The 5,971-nt window shown below is 49.5% G+C and overlaps 2 protein-coding genes across 6 annotated transcripts in view; both read right to left on the bottom strand.

Moving 5' to 3' along the window:
- TMOD1 (tropomodulin 1) overlaps positions 1 to 5,971 on the bottom strand; it is an 81,945-nt gene that overhangs the window by 1,623 nt on the left and 74,351 nt on the right. The gene's annotated exons all lie outside the window — the stretch shown is intronic.
- NCBP1 (nuclear cap binding protein subunit 1) overlaps positions 1 to 5,971 on the bottom strand; it is a 133,802-nt gene that overhangs the window by 69,756 nt on the left and 58,075 nt on the right. The window lies entirely within an intron of this gene.

Genomic DNA, 5,971 nt, shown 5'->3' with positions numbered 1-5,971 from the left:
CTGGAAAGGAATGGAGATGAGACGTAAGCCAGCTGTCCCTGTGCACCCGAACCACTACCGTGGCTCTGAGAGCGCCGGGAAGCTTCTTGACAACTTTGCTCAGCAAACTCTGATGTCTGGTGTTTTTAAAGGACAGCTTGTGAGCCTTCACTGAGAGGAAGGTCTGTAGTGGTGTAGATTCGTTCATAAAGTACTTCTAAATCGCTGGCCATACAGGTACAAAACCCACTTTATCCAACTCCGCTGTTGTCCTTTATGTACAGAGGCCCCGTGGCTGAAGATCCTCACTCCGGTCAGATAAGATTTAAGTTCAGTCGATCTTAATGAGATCTTAACCTGCTGGAAACATTTCCCCTAACTCTTCCTCAAAGCTCTTGGCCTGCCTGTGTAAACAACAGTGTCTGCCCTGAAGATTACCCGGTATTATCTGTGTCCCCTTATGGTCAACCTTGACATTTTCCTGGGGGCAAGACAATATAAGCCCAAACACTGTTCACATAACAAAGTAGTTAAATGTAAAGCATGAGCCAGGGGGTTGCAGGCTGGGGTCATTAGCTGACAGGATGGTTGGAGGGGCGGGTAGGGCTCCCTTTGTTACAGCAAAGGGAGAGGGTTTGAAACAAATTATAGTGTCTGCAGATGAAAACCAAGCAGCAAGCTAGATGAGCCACAAGAGAAAGGTCAGTCAACGACTGTGGAGCCGGTAGGTGGCAGTCAAGGGGGCTGCTGGTGTGGCACAGGAAGCTATGAGAGGAAAAAAGTCTGTCTATACTTAGATGTCTTCCAGTTCCTGAGCTGAGCAGGCAGACCTCAGATAGACGCTTACCGGCTGTAACCAGAACCGAACTGAGGCTAGGCGCTGGTGTGGATGGGGCGCAGGGGCACTCAGGCTGCGCAGTCTGGGGCCTCAAGTTTAGCCTTTGCCTGAGCTCCTCCCCTCCCCTCCACCCCCCTCAAAAGAACAATGAATGCAAATCAGTGGGCAGTCTCCTGGAGAGAAGACAGTGTGTCTGGCCAGATTTCTGGAGACCATCAGAATGTCCAACAGCTTGGGGGAAGATGGGGGGGAACAAAAACCAAAGCCCAAAGAGCAGAAGTTTGCCCAGAGTGACCAGAGGGCTTACATGGGCCGGGCTTGACAGCATCTCCACGTTAGCTGAACAAGCATTACACCCCTTTTGCACTCAACCGCTCATTGGAGCCCCTCCAATAATTCTGGAGTGTCAGTGTTGTCACCATTGCCATGTTATGGATGAGGAAAGTATGGCAAGGAGCAAAATAATAAAGCCGGTACCAGACGGAACCAAGGCTTGTGACTCATCTGGAGCCTCGGTCCAGCACCACCCTCAGTACAGTCCGGCCCTGTCTATGTAGGCTTTACATACCCACATCTCATCCGGTCCTCACAAGGAGGACTAGCTCCTTTCCCCTGGAGAAGAGAAGGGAGCCAGGGTCCCTGAGAGCAAGCGGCAGAGCCGGGAACCTGAGTCCCCAGCTCGTGGCTCAAGGTACAGAAAAGGATCCCGTGCTGTCTGCCCCTACCTGCCCTCAGTATGCACACTGGGCCGCACCTGTGCGGGGTTCCCCTGCCACTGGCTTTTGCAGGGACTGCCTGGGGAGAGGGGAAAGGCACCCACTTATTCAGGTTTTCTTTTTTTCTTTCCATTTTAATAATGAAGGAAATTGAGGCCAAGAGGGAAGTAACTTGCCTCAAGTCACAGTGAATAAGAGACGCAACTGGGAGCAGAAGCCAGGCCTCCCAATAACCTTCTTCAAATCAACCTGCTTTTTACATTCATTAAAGCAAACTCCTCCACGTTGCTTATCATTGCAACTGCCAGAGACTCGTTTATTGTCAGAGCCGGAAAGAATCTCGAGTCATCTGGACCAACCCCCATTCGAGGCTTGAGCTCCCTCCAACACTTCCCACCAAGCTGTACACCTTCATCATGTCTTTGGGGAGCATTTTCTATTCCTTTATATTCAACAGCATTGACTGAGTGCTATGAGGTGCCAAGCACAGGTACAAGAAATAAAGATTAACAGGGGACCAAGATATACCTACAAGGAATCTGATCAAACATCACAAGTACCCTGGTAGATCTCTGTCAAGTATGAGAGGCATAATGAACGAAGTGGTCAGATTTTCCAAGGACGGCGGGTAAGTTGTACACTGAATCTTAAACCATAAAGGGATAGACGGTGGGAAAGTACGGGGAGCATTAGGAGTAACAGTCCTCTAAAGGGGAGGCTTTTGCCTGGGTCACTGGGAGGCACTCAAGCTACCTGGACCGGTTGGTACCAGTAGAGCAAGAGGATGGCTTGTTGGGGTGTCAAGAGATGAGTCTGGCAGGGCCCGACCCAGAGAGGAGGTGGAGAGCACAGGTTCTGGGCCCAGACTGCTGGGTCCAGTCCCACTTCCGCCCGTGGACAGCGGGTAACCTTACCTACTTCTCTAGGCCTCTGTCTCCTTACTGTAGGATGGGGATGACGAGAGCGCCTGCCTCAGCTGGTTGTTGGGAACGTTACAGGAGTTAGTAAGATTGAAGTGTTCAGAGCAGGCCTGGCACGCAGGAAGTGCCATGTAAGTATCAGCTACGATTACTAAGGGACTTAGAAGTCATGTCAAGGAGTTTAACCTGAGAGCGGTGGGAACACAAAGGGTTCTAAGCAGAGTGGTGGGACAAGCTTTGGGGTGAGCGCTGCGTGAGATGCCCGCCCTGGAGGAGCTAGAGGAGCTGCAGGGCCCGAGGATGTTTCAGGACGCCCGGTAAATGTGATGAGGGCTTGACAAAAGGCGGGGCAAGGTGGCTGGTGAGGAGGTGGCTGGCTGGGCTGGGGGTAGTGCATAGAGAGAGGTAGAGATTTCTGGCTTGAATGGCTGTGAGGAAAGTAGTGCCCTTTCCCAAGATGGTTTTGGGGGAAGATGAAGAAATTGATTTGGGGTGTATGTGCTGTGTCTGGGGTGGCCTGTTAGAAAGGTCTTCCTTGAGAGTATAGTAAAAAAGTGACTTTCCCAGGAAGGGATGTTTTCTGCTTTTAAACATGTTACTCTACCAGACAACTGTCTTAACCTGGAGGCTGCAATTCAGATTTCATTAAGTGAAGAGAGCTTCAGTGGCAGATTTACAGGACCTGAGTGCCTGAGTGCCAGCCTGGCTCTCAGCTATAAATAGTGTGGAGATCGGAGTCATCTGAGGTGTCACCATGGGAGAAGAGAGATGGGGGTCCTCGGCTCCTTCCTGACACCCCCCCTCACCCTGGCACCCCGCTCTCTCCCATAGAACAATCTGTTAAGAGCCCAGGGCAAAGGCTGGGAAGGACCAAAGACATGCCAGTCAGGACGGGTCCTGGGCAGGGCTGACCCATGGCCTTAGGGATTAAATGTCTCCCAGGGAAGAGCCCACCTGCCTTCACAGGCAAGCAAACACCAGGTCCCGCAGACCCGGCAGTGGGCCAGGAGCCAGCACAGAGGTAGGCTGGAGTGAGAAGGAAATCGGAGAGGTCTGCTCCCGTCCACACGGAGCTTGCCCGCTGCTGCCAGAGTGCAGCAGCAGACTCGGTAACAACCACGGTGGCTGGACCGGGGCCGGCAGGAGGCTTTTATGACAAACATATTCAGCTGAGAAACATGGAGGCCTGTCTGCTTCATCAGGGCATCAAGAGCAGGATGAAAATACTGTGTTGGAAAGAAAGTCAGGATTTCTCTTTTGCAGGAGGACGCTGGCGCACCATCAGAATTAAAAGCGTTTCTTTCACAAAAATTAGCGGATGGGTGCAAATGTGCTTTTAAAGCTAGATGTCCTACTTCACCAACTAGTACTCTGTTGCGTGCAGTCACCTAGATGATTCTACTCTAATTCCTTCCGTGGGAAACCTCAAGGGAATAGCTGCACAGTTCCACGGGGTAACTCAGAGGCCCGTTTTAATCACCTGTCATTCCTACCCAGAAAACTGCCACGGTCCCACTTCACCTGCTTTCCTCACCAAACTCCTGAGCTTGGCGTTAAAGGCCTTTGGCTCACAGCCTCCCACACCTACCCAGCCCCCTTCCCGTGAACACCCCATATACCTGTTCATCGTCCTGCCTTTGCTCATGTTGTTCCCTCTGCTTGGAATGCCCTTCCCTCCCTCCTCTGGGAGCTCCTGTTTTTCCATCCAGGTGTAACTCCCAGTAATAGTTCCTCAATCCTTTCGGAACTTCCTGTCCCTCCTATCCTGCATACTGGGTCCTACCACCTTGCCTTTGCCTACACCAGCACCCCTGCCAGGAAGGCCTCCTGACCTCCCACACAACCTATCTCTTCCTTGCAAGGCTGACTCAGGCCCACACCCACCAGGATGCTTGGATTAACCTGCCTCTGTCCTCACAAATCATTTGCTCGCTTTGTTCAGATACAGTTTGTAGGCCTTCTTGAATTTGGGGGCACGATTTTGAGTCTCTTCTCCCATAAAAGGTTGTAAAGGTTCTTGAGTCAGGGAACTAGCTTTCTGCTACCCCTTATGACACCTCGCACAGTCCCGGACACACAAAAGATGCTCCCAAAGTGCTCACTGTAACTAAGAACGGGCGTGACTTGACTGAGCCACTGTCTAGAAGGGCAGAGTCCCTCCTGGGCCTCAGTTTCTCCAGAAGACAACTGGAGGACAGAGCCTGAGGTCCCGTCCAGCTCTGGCATGCTGGGCTCCTGCCATAACCTCAGCAAGTCCCTGGTGATAGGAATTGGGTCTGGATTTTGGAATCATAGACTCTCAGGACAGAGAGTCCTCAAGGGCCATTTCTTCTAGCCTCCAGCTGACCCTGGGGTCCCCCCTACAGCACCCCTGACTCTAGTCATCCAGAAACTTCTGTCCCTAGAAAGAAGTCCTCCAAGCCATCTTGCCACTGGAAGACCAAAGCTGGACTAGCCTTGAGATAGGCACCGAGGGACACATAAGAAGCTTAATCTAAGCTGAGAGAGAGAGAAAAAAAAAAAGTGAGATTACTGCATATCAGAATAGAACTCAAGGCTTTTAAGTGCTGGTTCTGCACCCAGATCACAGCTGGGCCAACAGAGTCCAGGTTGCAGGCCTTCCTCAACAATTCAAGGTAGCTCTCACCTCTGTTACACCATGATAATTCTAATTCTTAGTTGTTTGTGTTTGCTCTCTTTTATTTCAAATAAGGACACTTCAGATAAACCAGGACACCTGACCAGGTGTGGGTTTTTTTGTTGTTTTTGTTTGTCTGATGGACTTTTCTAGATCTGCAGCTCTAGAAAAAGTAGCAGCTGGAGTAAGCAATGAATAAATAGCCTCTTAAGAACAGGAACCTATACCTTCAACAGCCAGTGCCCTATAGGACTTTGACAAATGTTTGTTGAATTGAGTAGCTCTGTGGTTATCTATGCATAGGTTCCGTGAGTACCTGCCTTGTGCATACAGACTTACATACTCATCCCTATTCTTCTAGGCCTTCCATGTATTAATCTAGCTTCAGATTCATCACAGGAAGTGACATACCTGAACTCTGAGATGTACTTTGGTATTAAACTCCTTGCATTTTACTGAGTGTTAGAAACAAAAAAAAGAAACACATTTAGAGCAGGTTTGAATTTGATGAAAAACTCACTGAAGACTTCGTCCTTTAGAAATATAGTTATTTCATAATTCAATCCCAGAAAGAAGCTTTCTTCTTTTTAAAAAACTCATTGTGCTTCCTTCTCTTCTGACAAGAATAATGTAACTTGGTTCGTCTTCCTCCTGCCTTGATTCTAGGAAACTCACAGCTGAATATAATGATCAATTAAGTTAACAGACCTACTCCTTGTTTTTTTTCTCTTATTTTCTTATAGCCTTATCAGACATACTCCTCTTTGGACACTCTATCAAGTTCTTTAAGCAGCCAGCAAGAATACACATGAGAAATAACTAGGCATTGAGCTTGAGAACACTTAGCATCTGGAAGTAAGTTGGCGATTGGTCTCCCTTT

Source organism: Kogia breviceps, chromosome 8 (assembly GCF_026419965.1).
Source record: "Kogia breviceps isolate mKogBre1 chromosome 8, mKogBre1 haplotype 1, whole genome shotgun sequence".
Taxonomy (NCBI): Eukaryota; Metazoa; Chordata; class Mammalia; order Artiodactyla; family Physeteridae; genus Kogia; species Kogia breviceps.
This window is presented reverse-complemented; position numbering and strand designations above follow the sequence as displayed.